General features: G+C 32.8%; 1 protein-coding gene across 8 annotated transcripts in view; it reads right to left on the reverse strand.

Annotated features, from left to right (window-relative positions):
- Positions 1–15,907, reverse strand: part of LOC138695021 (uncharacterized) — a 329,089-nt gene that overhangs the window by 216,198 nt on the left and 96,984 nt on the right. For 2 of the 8 annotated variants that reach the window (XM_069819320.1, XM_069819313.1), the window contains exon 1: positions 6,158–6,314. The exons of 5 other annotated variants lie outside the window; for them this stretch is intronic. The gene's annotated coding sequence lies outside the window, so the exon portion shown is untranslated. Of the gene's footprint in view, positions 1–5,719; positions 6,316–15,907 lie in introns of those variants that run through there. One more of the 8 variants, XM_069819314.1, reaches the window with a different exon arrangement.

Genomic DNA, 15,907 nt, shown 5'->3' on the forward strand with positions numbered 1-15,907 from the left:
AAAGGCTGGTTCACAATAAACCGGGAACAGACAACGAGAACGAGAACGAGAACGAGAACGGAAATATTGTTAAAATAAATTTATTTAAATGTGAGCATTCACAATTAACTGTTGAGAATGGTCACATTTAAATACATTTATTTTAACATTAATTCCATTCTCGTTCTCGTTGTTTCCGTTCTCGGTTTATTGTGAACCAGCCTTAACTTGCCCTAAACAGAATTTGAACCCGGTCCGTTAGTTTCACGGTCATGCATGCTAACCGTTACTCCACAGCGGTGGACATCAACTATTGCGAAATAATTTAAACAGAAAATGTTTTAATATAAAATAATTTTTCCTGACTTCTGATTAATCCTATATATTACACGAGGAGATTATTTTGAAACAGCGAGTACTTTTTAATAACATCATAAGATTCAATAATATAAACTAACTTTTAATGATTACGTTATTCTCACATACCTGTGGAGTTTTATTACTTTCTGTACCGCTGGAAAGCAATTATCAAGTCTTTGTCTGCTGGCGTTGGAAAGGAGAATAACACAAATGCTATGCTTTTTCGCTACGGAAACTCGTTACATAACGATATATACAAGAGGCAACTACACAGCTTCATTCTCTGCACAAGTTCGTAGAATGAGGGCGATGAATTTTGAAAAGCTATAACGTTCTTGGCATGGTTTGCTCTATGAGGAAGATAAAACTGCGGGTCCCGTGAAAGGCACATAAATGAATACTGTCCCTGATAAGAGGGATCGAGGAAAAATGTATCCTCGTTGAATTTGCACGCTGAATATCCTCTGCAGTTCAAAGCGCCGTTAAGTATATTCTACTAAGAGGCACGACAGCCCATGAAGGACCAGTTAGCATCATGTCCACATTCCTCAGCAGAAATGAAAGACCATCCAACTAATACGGGGATAATGTGTGACCAGCACGTTGATTCCTCCAGCCGTTATAGTTGGTTTTCGAAACTGGATTTAGTTACCTAGCGTAGCTCCAGAAATTCAACACGATGGTGCGATAGCACCGGTTCCATACACTGACCAAAATTCATGAGGAAGTTTTTTCATCCATATGGAGTCGAACCAGTGATCATTCCGTAACGCGAGTCCTATGTGTGGTATCTTAGATCACGACGCTACGGCGCGGGAGATTGAATATTGCTACTACTACTACTACTACACCTCGAATAAGGCCTAATCAGGTAATATGCACAATCGCAATTCCAACTCACGCCCAGAGGACAAGTCATGTTCACTAATCCCTTAACCCCGCCGATGGTTGCGTAATGAATAGAGCTAGATATTTATCCCCTAAAAATTTCCAATACATGCAATATAAAATAAGCACTTATGACCTAAAAATTCCAGAAATATGCGCTATAATATAAAAAATATTCATAACAAATTTAGATACTTTGTTATATTTTACTCTGGATATATAAACTATATCTAGAATGAAAATCAAAAAAGAAAAAAAATGAAATTTTAGGGATTTCAAAGCTTATAAATTTTATTCAAAACAGAAAATTCTAACTTATTTTCATAAACTTCCATTGTATCTGTAGTATGAGAACTAAGTTGAAATATACAATGACTTGCGCAAATTTTCAAATGAAAATTGTCTATTGTCAACTAACAAAGCTTTTTCTACTTCTACTGACAAAATAGGAGCAAATTTAAAATGAACAGTATCACTTGACTCTAATTCTCTCACTGTCTCTTACACACACACCCTCCTCTTTCTAAAATTTGGCAACAAAGTAGTTTTCCCTACATCCACATCCAGTTGCTTCAAGTGAGATGTCTAGCCACCTCTTCCTCTATCTGCGAGAAAATAACAGACATATTTGTAGTGACTCGAGATCATTTAGGGTAAAGTTCATTTTACATTCCACAGAATAGGGGAGGAAAGAAATATTAAAATTTTACCAGAGAAAAGTTAAAGAAAATTATTCTAAGAAATTCAAAGAATGAAGGAAATCAATATTGGACATAGACTAGTCCGTAAAAAGCTTCAAAAGGTAAAAATATGTTGAGTGTGAACAATAGATCAGCGTTTCTCAAACTATGGTCCGCGGACCACCTGTGGTCCTTGAGGTCTGCCCTTGTGGTCCTTCAAAAAAGACAGAAGAAAAAATAAAATTCAAACGAATTGCGTATCACACTATAGCTTAAAATCTCAGAGTTTGGAAATGACACATGGCAATCGAATTTCACTTTTTCTCTCAGTACTGCATTTTATGAAATTTATCACCCTACCCGTCTATAGAATTTCCACTCTACTCTCAGCAACAAAAGAGGGATTTAAAGCACTATACGCGTGGTGTTTCTCGACATCTTTTCCCTGCACATATGGCACCGCGCCTGTAACCCAGCCAGGGACCACCTGAATTCATAACAGAGGACCAAAGTACAGAACCTTAATTCAATTTTAAAATATAAGTATGCTGGTTTTAAAATATGCTACGAAAATAATAAATTTGCTTTCGAAGGGAACGAGAGTAAGGTGGTCCGCGGAACTGTTCTGACTTTAAAAAGTGGTCCCCACTTCAAAAAAGTTTGAGAAACGCTGCAATAGATCATTAAAATATGCTGTATTAGGATAAAATTGCCAAATATGCACAAATATGCTCTAACGAAGTACCTTAATTTAATTACTTTTTTTCATAAAAAAGGGATTTTTACTTTAGCAACTCACTGACCTGATAAAAAAAATATGCTAAATCATGAAAATCCCAGCCCTAGTAATTACACAGAAATTCGGGCTCTACAATTAACAACAGACAAGTTGGCTAAGATTCTTGGGTCAGTGACTCTTCTTATATTCCGAAAACACCGGACGACACAAAGTCCACAATCTCTCTAAATTCTTCTGTTATCTTTAACTCCCAATCTTCTTATCATCTCCCCAGATCATCAAGCGACAACTTTATCGAGTCAATGATGTGGTTTCTTATTCCTGTCGAGGTTTACGTTAGATCCCTATTCAAACTTCGTCGATAATTAATTACATGGTGGGATTTGTATGGCTTGGCATGGGCATGGCAACGGGTTTCTACGTAACGTAGTAACAAAACAGATGACCATCACATTGACAAGGCTACATTATGAAATTAGTTTACAATGATATACTGTATTGCATGGGTTAATGTTTACGAATGCAATAACTGTGTCACATTATAAACAAGTTTCATACACTTTTCGTACAACGGCATTATAACTAAATTAATAATGATGAAATAGGTAGGCCTAATATGATATCAAATTCCTAATCAGTTGCTCTGGAACAAAAGCCTGTAATATAGTCGTGACGTCACTGTTTGGTCTGTTGAATTTATTGATATTGTTGCTAAATATGGAAATCAATTTACCAGCCGATATTTTAGAAAAAGCCTATAAAGCAAGATTTGATTTGTAACGTTTCGTTCTTCAAAGGAGTTTTACATTGTTATATTTTTTCCATTAAAATTTCCGCATATTTAAAGGACAAAACTAAAAATCTTTCAACCATCATAATACACTGACTGAGCATATTGGGAATTAAATCAATGGCTTTCCTAAAACACGCTATGAAATGTTTCATATAAAACAATTTTTATCTAAAAAAGAAAGCAAAAATGTGTTAAACTCTTTTATTTGAAATATCTCAAAGAATAACCTCCTGAATTAATGACATTACTTACGGTTCACTCTATATACCGGAACAGGCCATTTGATTAAATTTGACACTTCACTCGTGGTATTTTTATTGCACCAAATCTATCAGAACAGGTCAGTTGGTTAAATTTTACACTTCATTTTACGTTTAATTTTAATATTCAGAAATAAGACTGCGTTATTGATTAACAAAATATTTATTTTCATTTAGAAATCCTTTGCCTTAATTATTAATACTGATATCATGGCTTAGTATTGTTATAACTATAAACCAGTTAATGACGTAATTGTTGCTATGAAAATTTTATTGCACGCGTGCCATAAATGTCATTATATGAACGATTTTGAGAAACAACAGACTGTTTATAATGCTGCTGTATGAAAATAGTTATGATACAAGTTCTTTTTGTCACGATCTTAAAGTCTGTGAAACAAGGGGAAGCTGAATTTCACAAACACACGAGGGCCAAAAAGATAACTTTATGAATATGTGTCATACAATGTTTTTTTTTTCCTACGATAGCACAAATTTACATGTAAATAAATATTTAAAGTTGGAGAGGTTATCAGATCACGATTATCACAGCCGTCTGAACTCACAACCATTAACTAATAAGTATCCATGGAATTACAACCTGTTTTATTCATGATAACGTTTTTATGACCGTCTAAACCGGCCATATAATCAACAAAGAGGTTAAGAACAGTTGAACGATAAATCTTGTTACAATGAGCAGGCCTACTACATGTAACTTCAGAATAATACGGGCTAAAAAAATGTAGATACGAATGTTAAATTTGTTACTTATTTGTGTTACGTGTAATGTATGAAAGATGGAGGTAATGCATTAATTTCTTACTGAATGAAGCTTTTACACTGAATATTACAATATATTTTGTGCGAGATCGTGCGTATTTGCTTGGTTTCCGCGGTAAGTCTAAAATTCCACATTCAGTATTCCCAACCTAACACACATAACAATTTCCCTCTTCTTACCACTTAAGTGACATATTGATTTTACTGCTTTAGGCTTCTAACATATTATTTTTAGAGACGTTCAATATAGTAATAATTATAAATTGGAAACTTACCACTGCAATTTCACCTAAATTGCACTGTTAATTATTGTTTTTAAATATTTGCAAAAATTAAGTAAACTCTACAACTCCACTAAAGTTATTGCATTCGTGATGCAAGTAACATTAAGGAAGCCGTGAAAAAATCAACAAGATTCCAAAGACTGGGGGGGGGGGGGAAGACAGGCGTATATCACGGCCTGCTGGAGTATAGTAAACACAGAAAACATTTTAAAGCAACAATGTTGAAGATAGATATTTTTGTTTTGCAAGTTTGCCGTCATTGAACAGAAACCAAGATGGAGATTTCATTGCAACTAATTAGAAATTCCTCTTTCAGGTATGTAATAAACGATCTTCGCACAAAATAATGTACAATACACGAGCGGTATGTTTTCTTTCAATTCCCGGAAATTAAAAAAAAGCTCAACTACGTTTCGCTTTTTCAAACTTTTCCTCGAACATGAAAACTTCAACATACCGCTCTTGTAACGCATATTACTATTCTTTGGCAGTGCATAAAATGAATAGCAGTGGCTAAAGTGATTACTTACTTTTTTACGCACTAGTGTTTAAAGACTCGCTGACAACACTGACAACAGTAAGGTAAAATGCAACTTTTCGCACTATCGTAGAAGAAAACATATAAGGTCCGTCAATAGTCGCTTTCCCCAATATCTGTTTATGTGTACAAGTATGAAACCTAAGAACGAATTATTGAGGAAAGCGACTTTTGACCCACCTTGCATATGTATGCCCTCTTGAGATTCGAATGCAGCTGTAAATTTTGCATGTGTTACTAAATAAATATTGGATAAATAAGATTCGGTATGACAAATGTCTAAAAATAGTGCTGAGAAGTTAGTTATTCTTAAGAAATCGAGAAAATAGCTATTCGCTGAAAGAGTAGCTTCTAGCACACTTCTGCGTACTTAATAACGACTTATCATCACATAAGAATTCAGGTGAAGACCTACCACATTGAGGAAAGTTTGAAGAGTTGTTAATTAAGACATTAGTCCTTCGTTAACTCTCTTGAAGATGATGTCATTAATTGTTTGCGAACAAGTAAAAGTGTGTCCATTTATATTATTTAATTCAAGTTAATAAATTACCGGTATTTGCATGCTTAGTGAGGACAGTTTAGAAGTTACAATGAATAAACTCAATGCCACATTATCACAATTATTTAAATGTGTTGAGTCAAGCTAATAGAAAGGCCATCATGCCGGGAGAAAGCGTGCTGGTATCTAAACATGTCGCGAGTTAGATTTTCACGCACGTAAATAGTTTCGCACACGCACTTGCACACACAATCGCCCGCCGATACGTCTTGGAACTCGCATCAGATCTTGGTCACCACAAATGGATTACGTGCGTCGTCGCAATGAGAGCACACACAGTAGGCTACTTACTGGAACAGCGAGGCAGCGAGATGCGCACCTTGCCGTGCGTCGTGAGATACTGACATCACCTGACTCAACTCTCACAGCCTTGGGGATCGGCCGCGCGGCAATTATCTTGTTCTTGGAGATTCACTTTCCTTCTTTTCGTCTTATAACTCATTTCTTTCCACTTCAATTCTTTACTGCCCTCTACGTTACTCTTTCCTCGCTTTTGCTTCTCTTTCCTCTTTCTTTCTTTGTTTATTTTTTATTTCACTGCTCCCCTATCATTCCTTTTCCTTTCTTCCTTCTTTTCTCTTCAGTTTATCCTTTAATTCTCGTCTATTTTTCATTTCTTTCCATTCTTATTCCTTCTTACTTCCTTCCACTCACTTTTCCTCTTCTATTGTCATTTATTTCTTGTTTTTGTTTCTCTGCCTTTCTTTTGTATCTCTTTCACGCTTTACATTTTCCTTCTCATTTTCTGTTCCTTCATTCATTTTTATTTTTTTCTTTATATCCTGCTATAGTATTTTCCATTTATCCTTCTTTCATTCTTTCTTTCTCATTCTCTTTACATTTTCCATCTTCTCATTTTCTGTTTCTTCTTCCACTTTTGTTTCTCATTATTTCCTGCATTCTTTCTCCATTTTATTATTTTTCTGTCTTCCATTCTTTCTTTGCCATTCTCTTTACATTTCCCATCTTCTCATTTTCTGTTTCTTCTTCCATTTTTTTTCATTATTTCCTGCATTCTTTCTTCATTTTACTATTTTTCTGTCTTCCATTCTGTCTTTGCCATTCTCTTTACATTTTCCATCTTCTCATTTTCTGTTTCTTCTTCCATTTTTTTTTCATTATTTCCTGCATTCTTTCTCCATTTTATTATTTTTCTGTCTTCCATTCTTTCTTTGCCATTCTCTTTACATTTTCCATCTTCTCATTTTCTGTTTCTTCTTCCATTTTTTTTCATTATTTCCTGCATTCTTTCTTCATTTTACTATTTTTCTGTCTTCCATTCTTTCTTTGCCATTCTCTTTACATTTCCCATCTTCTCATTTTTTGTTTCTTCTTCCATTTTTTTTCATTATTTCCTGCATTCTTTCTTCATTTTACTATTTTTCTGTCTTCCATTCTTTCTTTGCCATTCTCTTTACATTTTCCATCTTCTCATTTTCTGTTTCTTCTTCCATTTTTTTTTCATTATTTCCTGCATTCTTTCTCCTTTTATTATTCTTCTGTCTTCCATTCTTTCTTTGCCATTCTCTTTACATTTTCCATCTTCTCATTTTCTGTTTCTTCTTCCATTTTTTTTTTCATTATTTCCTGCATTCTTTCTCCATTTTACTATTTTTCTGTCTTCCATTCTTTCTTTGCCATTCTCTTTACATTTTCCATCTTCTCATTTTCTGTTTCTTCTTCCATTTTTTTTTCATTATTTCCTGCATTCTTTCTCCATTTTATTATTTTTCTGTCTTCCATTCTTTCTTTGCCATTCTCTTTACATTTTCCATCTTCTCATTTTCTGTTTCTTCTTCCATTTTTTTTTTCATTATTTCCTGCATTCTTTCTCCATTTTATTATTTTTCTGTCTTCCATTCTTTCTTTGCCATTCTCTTTACATTTTCCATCTTCTCATTTTCTGTTTCTTCTTCCATTTTTTTCATTATTTCCTGCATTCTTTCTCCATTTTACTATTTTTCTGTCTTCCATTCTTTCTTTGCCATTCTCTTTACATTTTCCATCTTCTCATTTTCTGTTTCTTCTTCCATTTTTATTTCATTATTTCCTGCATTCTTTCTCCATTTTATTATTTTTCTGTCTTCCATTCTTTCTTTGCCATTCTCTTTACATTTTCCATCTTCTCATTTTCTGTTTCTTCTTCCATTTTTTTTCATTATTTCCTGCATTCTTTATCCATTTTACTATTTTTCTGTCTTCCATTCTTTCTTTGCCATTCTCTTTACATTTTCCATCTTCTCATTTTCTGTTTCTTCTTCCATTTTTTTTTCATTATTTCCTGCATTCTTTCTTCATTTTATTATTTTTCTATCTTCCATTCTTTCTTTGCATTCTCTTTACATTTTCCATCTTCTTATTTTCTGTTTCTTCTTTCATTTTTGTTTTTTCAATATTTCCTGCATTCTTTCTCCATTTTATTATTTTTCTGTCTTTTATTCTTTCTTTCTCATTCTCTTTACATTTTCCATCTTCTTATTTTCTGTTTCTTCTTTCATTTTTGATTTTTCAATATTTCTGCATTCTTTCTCCATTTTATTATTTTTCTGTCTCTTATTCATTTTCCATCTTCTTATTTTCTGTTTCTTCTTTCATTGCTGTTTTTTCATTATTTCCTGCATTCTTTCTCCATTTTATTATTTTTCTGTCTTTTATTCTTTCTTCCTCATTGTCTTTACATTTTCCATCTTCTTATTTTCTGTTTCTTCTTTCATTTTTGTTTTTTCAATATTTCCTGCATTCTTTCTCCATTTTATTATTTTTCTTTTATTCTTTCCTCCTCATTCTCTTTACATTTTCCATCTTCTTATTTTCTGTTTCTTCTTTCATTTTTGTTTTTTCAATATTTCCTGCATTCTTTCTCCATTTTATTATTTTTCTTTTATTCTTTCTTCCTCATTCTCTTTACATTTTCCATCTTCTTATTTTCTGTTTCTTCTTTCATTTCTGTTTTTTCAATATTTCCTGCATTCTTTTTCCATTTTATTATTTTTCTGTCTTTTATTCTTTCTTTCTCATTCTCTTTACATTTTCCATCTTCTTATTTTCTGTTTCTTCTTTCATTTTTGTTTTTTCAATATTTCCTGCATTCTTTCTCCATTTTATTATTTTTCTGTCTTTTATTCATTTTCCATCTTCTTATTTTCTGTTTCTTCTTTCATTTCTGTTTTTCATTATTTCCTGCATTCTTTTTCCATTTTATTATTTTTCTGTCTTTTATTCTTTCTTCCTCATTCTCTTATATTTTCCATCTTCTTATTTTCTGTTTCTTCTTTCATTTTTGTTTTTTCAATATTTCCTGCATTATTTCTCCATTTTATTATTTTTCTTTTATTCTTTCTTCCTCATTCTCTTTACATTTTCCCTCTCTTTTCATTTTCTGTTTCTTCTTCAGTTTCTGTTTTTTCATTATTTCCTGCATTCTTTCTTCATTTTATTCCTTTTCTTTCCTTCCTTCTCACTCTGTCTATATTTCCTCTCTTCTCATTTTCTGCTTCTTTCATTTTGTATTTCCTCTATTATTTCTTATATTTATTCTCATTCTTTCCTTCCTTCCCAATCTCTTTATATATTCCCTCTTTTTATTTTCTCTTACTTCTCCCAATTTTGTTTTTTACTTATTTCCTGTGTTCTTTCTTCCGTTTATTTCTTTCTGTTCCTTTCTCTCTGTCTTTCCTTACCACTCTATATTTCCCCTCCCCTCAATTTCTGTTTCTTCTTTCAAATTTGTGTTTCTTTAGTTTCCACACTTTTCCTCTTTTTTTCTTTCTTTCTTACTTTCCAACTCTCTTTATATTTTTCCTCTTCTCATTTTTGTTCCTTCTTTATTTCTTCCACTTTTCTCGCTTTTAATTTTATATCTCATTCTTTGTTTCCTTCTAACCCAGTCTCTTTATATTTTCATCTCTTCATTTTCTATCCATTCTTTCCTCTTTGTTTCTTCTTTATTACTTCCATTATTTTCTCTTTTCTTTCTTTTTTCTTTCTTCCTTTCCTTCACTCTTACTTCACTTTCTTTCGTTTGCACTTCTTTGTTTTGTTTCCTTGTTTGCTTTTCGTGTATTTACTCTATTCTTTATTTCCTCTCTGTAATTGTGTCCTCTTTCTTAGATTTTCATTTTCCTTTCTCAGATTTAAATGTTCAAGATAAAATTTATACTACGAAATCCTTTATAGTCTGTTTTTATAACGACGCTGTATTAACTACAAGGTTATTTACCGTAGGATTCGTCATATGGTATAATAATAATAATAATAATAATAATAATAATAATAATAATAATAATAATAATAATAATAATAATAATAATAATTTATTTCAGCTAGCAGAGTTAAGGCCGTATTACCACGCATTGAAAGCTGTGTACTCGCTCAAGCTTCCATTAACCATCTGTAGGCCTATTGTGCGTGTATGTGTGTGTGTGCTTACGTGTGTAATAAAGAGTATGAATGCTACCACTTAATAAATGAACTAAAACAACGAAAGTCTCTAAATAGGCTACGGCAAAAACTAATTCACATTTGTGCCCTTTTCTTCTATTAAAATTACAGCTCACTGTCATATTGCTGTAATACTTTTAGGTATTATTGTAATTATTACTGTAATAGGTTTATATATTATTGTAATTATTACTGTAATAGGTTTATATATTATTGTAATTATTACTGTAATAGGTTTATATATTATTGTAATTATTACTGTAATAGGTTTATATATTATTGTAATTATTACTGTAATAGGTAAGGCTATTGTATTCAGTCAATATGGCTGGGCGAAAGAGAAGGATTGCTAGCTTAGCTCTGCCAGAATGAATGAATGAATGAATGAATAAATAAATAAATAAGTAAATAAATAAATAAATAAGTAAATAAGTAAGTAACTAAGTGATAAGTAAATAAGTAACTAAGTAAATAAATAAAAAGTAAATAAATAAATAAGAAAATAAGTAAGTAAATAAATAAGTAAATAAATAAGTAAGTAAATAAATAAGTAAGTAAATAAATAAGTAAATAAATAAATACATAAATATATAAATAAATACATAAATAAATAAGTAAATAAATAAATAAATAAAGTAAATAAGTAAATACATACATAAATATATATACATACATAAATAAATACATAAATAATTAAATAAGTATATAAATAAATAAATAAAATAAGTGAAGGAAGGAGTAGACCTATGATAGGTATATTGAACTTTACTCAGTTCTTTGAAGTAGGAACATACAAAAACTCTTAATTGATAAGTCGTTGGTACAAAGTGTTATGTTTTACGAGGTAGAATCTTGGACATTAGGCAGAATACACGAAAACAAATTATTGGCTACTGAAATGCACTTTTAGTAGACAGCAGCGAGAAAATCAAGAAGGGAAAAAATAAGAAATCAAAGAATTATTATAAAAATTATGGAGATAAAAAAGAACGTTATTGAAGTAATTAAAGAAAGAAGTTTAAAATGATTTGGACACTTGAAGAGGATTAAAAATGGAAAAATGCCGAAGACGGTGCCGGAGTGGACTGCGAAAGAGGAAAACAAAGAAAACAATGGATGGATGGCATCAGCAGGAGTATGACTAGAAGAAATCTTACTGAAGAAGATGCTGAGGATAGAGATTTGTGGAGGAGCAAAATTTCTTAGAATGAAGAATAATTACTGCAATGTACAAAATTGATTAAAATTAACGAATGTAATCGAGACGTAGATGGGAGGATAATATTAAAATGGATTTGAGGGAGGTGGGGTATGATGATAGAGACTGGATTAATCTTGCACAGGATAGGGACCGCTGGCGGGCTTATGTGAGGGCGGCAATGAACCTTCGGGTTCCTTAAAAGCCATTTGTAAGTAAGTAAGTAAGTAAGTAATGAACAAATCATTAATGTTACAGGTATTCGTATGACTCAAAATACAGAAAAACACGAACAAAAAGAAAAGAAAAATACTTACTGCAGTGTTAAATTAGCAGCCTGAACCTAATACATATGCTATGTAATTACTTCATCTATTTACAGTTTAATTTATAAGTGTTAGCAAATCACTATTTTAAAATCAGTTTCCCTTACGACAAATGCTATAAAACATCTAATCCATAAATTAACATCTGTTCCATAAATTTCAGTTTAATATACGGTTTAGTCTACGAGGTTGGGGACAAGGGGTGATGACGCAGAGAGAAGAGAGTCCATTTTCCGTTAATCAATGGTTGTTTTCCTCTTGACAGCTCTAACACTACGATGAAGTGACGGTGACGTAACAACGGTTCAATAAAAATACAAGTAAATAATGAAGTACTCTAAAGGCCCCATACGCAGGTACAAAACTGAATCCACAGGCATATCTCCTCATGTATGGGCGAAAAGTGTTAAGACTTTTGGCCTGGAGGTAAGTCTCCAGAGTTGAGCGAATGCCTGAATTTCTCTGATTGTAGCGCTCACCAAATTAAGTGAAAGAAAAAATAACGATAATGCGAGTATGAGATCGAGATTTCGCAATTGTTTCATTTAAACAATTCTCTTTAGCGAAATGGCAGCGAGCTATGAATGAAAGCACAGATTTGAGAAACTATTCTCACATACAGGGTGGAAGTTAAATAATCCTGCAGATTGAAAAGGTCGATAGGGTACACTTAAATGAATAGAAAACCTATATCAGGTTTTATGATTAAATGCACGGATAATTAAAAAATTGTGTTGCAAGTTTCAGCAGTCTGGCAACATCGCCGCCTCTTTCTTCTCGTAATACAGATGCAAGAAATCAGTCTGTCTGCCTTAGTGAACTACCTCCCATCTCCCTTTCTAGCTACAATGTTTCAAGGTAGTCGCATCCGTCAGTGGCTTGAAATTAGTGGTTTTTAAATTAAATTTAGATGAATTCCGCCCATGTTATTGAAATACTCCAGAGGATAAACGATTCTTTATAAGATTTTCTATCGATATGGACAAAAATCATGATCCTGCTGACAGTAATTACCGAATAAGATGGTGTTAAACATTTGGGAAAAAAACATATTTTTCAAAAAAAAAAAACTATGGACTTCCCACCAATATGGTATTATACTTTTTTGTCACATATAACATGAGCTATTCGCTCTGAAAATCTGCAGGGCTATTTCACTTTCACCCTATATTTTTATGAACGTAAAACCATTAAGGAATAGCATTTCTCTAGTAATCGCATTTCATCAAGGGGAATTATTTTATTTCAACGACTTCTCACGACTTTTTCGTGAACTGTAAGTCTATGGGGTAATATGCAAATCTAGTTTTTTTTTTCAGGTAAAGCTCCCTGTAAAGCAGATTTGAATAATTTCAAGGGAAAAATTGTTCCGGGGCCGGGTATCGATTCTGGGACCTCTGGTTGAACATACCAGCGCTCTACTAATTGAGTTACCCAGGAACTCCAGCCGACACCGTCTCAATTTTTTTTTCTATGGGGTAAGTCTGAGCAAGTACGGACAATCGTCCAATTCAGACATATCTCCCTGAGGTACGCCTGTACAGATAAATCTCTGATAAGTTTACGCGTATGGGGCTCTTTAGAAACATTATCTTTTTCTGGTTGCAAATATCGCTGATCTCTTGGTGTAACCATGGTTCCTTCAGTAAAAAACTGTCACTTCTGACAAGAGCTACTTGTGGTTCCTATCTGATGAAAAAAAATCGTATAATCTTACAAGGATTACTGCGTGACATGGATGATTTCAGCGATAAAAATAAGGCGTGACTTGTTCAAATTCCATCTCGGTTTCTCCGCCTTCATTCTGTTTACGTTTACTCTGAACTATTTATCTCCACCAGCTGGAAGAACCCACGTGCGTCTCACACGTGAGAAACACACACGTGCTAAGGAAAACATCAAACACATTCGTTTGGAACAGCATCGCTAAAGAAGCAAGTGCCGTGACGTTGTGGTTTATTATCTGAGTGAAGGCCGAACGCCCGAGGAAGGTTATGTAACTAACACAAATAGCTGACTGTCGCAATGAGACACGCTATGTACAAAGATCAAAGGCTTCAAGTGTTTCGGAGAGGAGTCTGGCCGCCTCGGATGAGCTCTGGACCGAGGAGTGAACCCACCAGCCTCAGTTCCTGGCCTCACGGCGCAGCGAGGACTCGCGAAGGTGCCGATTAGGAAACTTTCCGCAAAGGAAACATAACTCATTTACTAAAATAGCAACTATTTCCTTCTTTTTCTGATTTCTACGGCTGTCCCCGTCGCTACATCTCCAGCCGCTACCGTTCTCTATTCTGACAGTCTTCAATAGTCAAATTTCTGGCTGGATTCCGGATGAACTGACATACTGCACTTTACCTACTGCTATTTGACATATGAGCCGTTCAGAGCAGAAGTGGTGTAAGTCAAAAATGGATAATGAGGGTTAAAGTAAACATTCTGTAAAATACAGCGCAAAGTAGCAATTAATATTGAATTTATTTAAACTACTAGCCGTACCCGTGCGCTCCGCTGCACCTGTTAGAAATAAATATAAAGTAATTACATAATTAAAATAGGACATTTGATCCAGAGAACAACTTTTACAACAGCACAAGATAATCTGCTTGGTTCATTACCCAATTTTTTTTTGCATTGCATTTATTGCATATATAGTCTATTTTATGTATTTTAACACGATTCGATTGAGCATAGTTAAAATTTGAATTATAAAATAATGGATTGCTAAGCTAACGTACTATTACTGCATACTAAATCAATACACTCTCGTTGTTCGTTAATTCTCTGAGATTAAAATGAGTGTGTACATAAATATTATTTTAAGAAATATAGAAAACGAATGCACAAAATAGCCTATCAAATTTTCTGTGCATAAGAAGCTGTAATAACATTATAGCAGTATGTCATCTAGAGAAACTACACTTTCCAATGGTGAAATAATAATTAATTATACAAATCGGTTAATTTAGCTTCCGATATTACTTCATACAAACACAGAAACATTGTCTGTAGGCTAAGTTTAATAGCTTTCGATTGTTGCTGTCCAAGGCCCCTTTTTTCGATTGTTGTTGTCCACGGCCCCTTATAGACGAAGTCATTTGTTATTTTATTGCATTGTCTTAGATGGCGTTATTTTAATTTTAAAACTCATTTATCTCATTAAATAGCAGTCCTATCAAAATTTTGTAAAGAATAAAACTTATCGGAAATCATTTTTAAAGAAACCTTTGTTATGTAACATTTTTCACAAAAATCAATAATAAGCGAGATATTTCGATTTATTTAATTCAGGCCCCCTTATAACCCACCTTTTAAATAAAGTATTTTGAATGCCATATAGCCTAAAATCTAAGTTACAACGAACTTAATTTATATTCCAATTTTCATATAAATCGGTTCAGCCATTATCGCGTGAAAAGGTAACAAACATACAGACAGACGTACAAACAAAAATGTCAAAAAATGCGATTTTCGGTTTCAGGTGGTTAATTATATATGTTAGGACCAATTATTTTTGGAAAATCGAAAATTACCAGAAAAATTTCGGCTACAGATTTATTATTAGTATAGATTAATAATCAGTGGATATCACGAAGGACATATTAATTTCTACTTAACGCTGTATTTTACAGAATTTTAATTTAAACCTCATTACCCAATTTTAACTTACACCACTTTTGCTCTGAACGGCTCATATAACCTATTTTACATACAAATATTTGGTTTATTTATTTTTCATCTAATTCAATTTGATACAACCTTTTATTTATTTATTTATTTATTTATTTATTTATTTATTTATTTATTTAACTTGGTAGAAATAAGGTCATCAGGTTTCTCTTCCCCTCTACCAAGGAATAGGTATACTTTTTTGGCATAAAACTACTCTGTTTCATTTTTACAATCACATACCATATTTTGACATTCTCTACTGTAATTATATTGTGCACATTGTTAATAGTTCCTGTTGTAGTTTCTAAGATTAATTGTCTTTGGTTGAAAAAAGGTTCCAGATATACAGGGTGCGTCAGAAAGAACGGATGGATTTCACATGGCAAGAAAATTGTAAAGATTCATCAA

The sequence above is a fragment of the Periplaneta americana genome, chromosome 2 (assembly GCF_040183065.1).
Source record: "Periplaneta americana isolate PAMFEO1 chromosome 2, P.americana_PAMFEO1_priV1, whole genome shotgun sequence".
NCBI classification, from domain to species: domain Eukaryota; kingdom Metazoa; phylum Arthropoda; class Insecta; order Blattodea; family Blattidae; genus Periplaneta; species Periplaneta americana.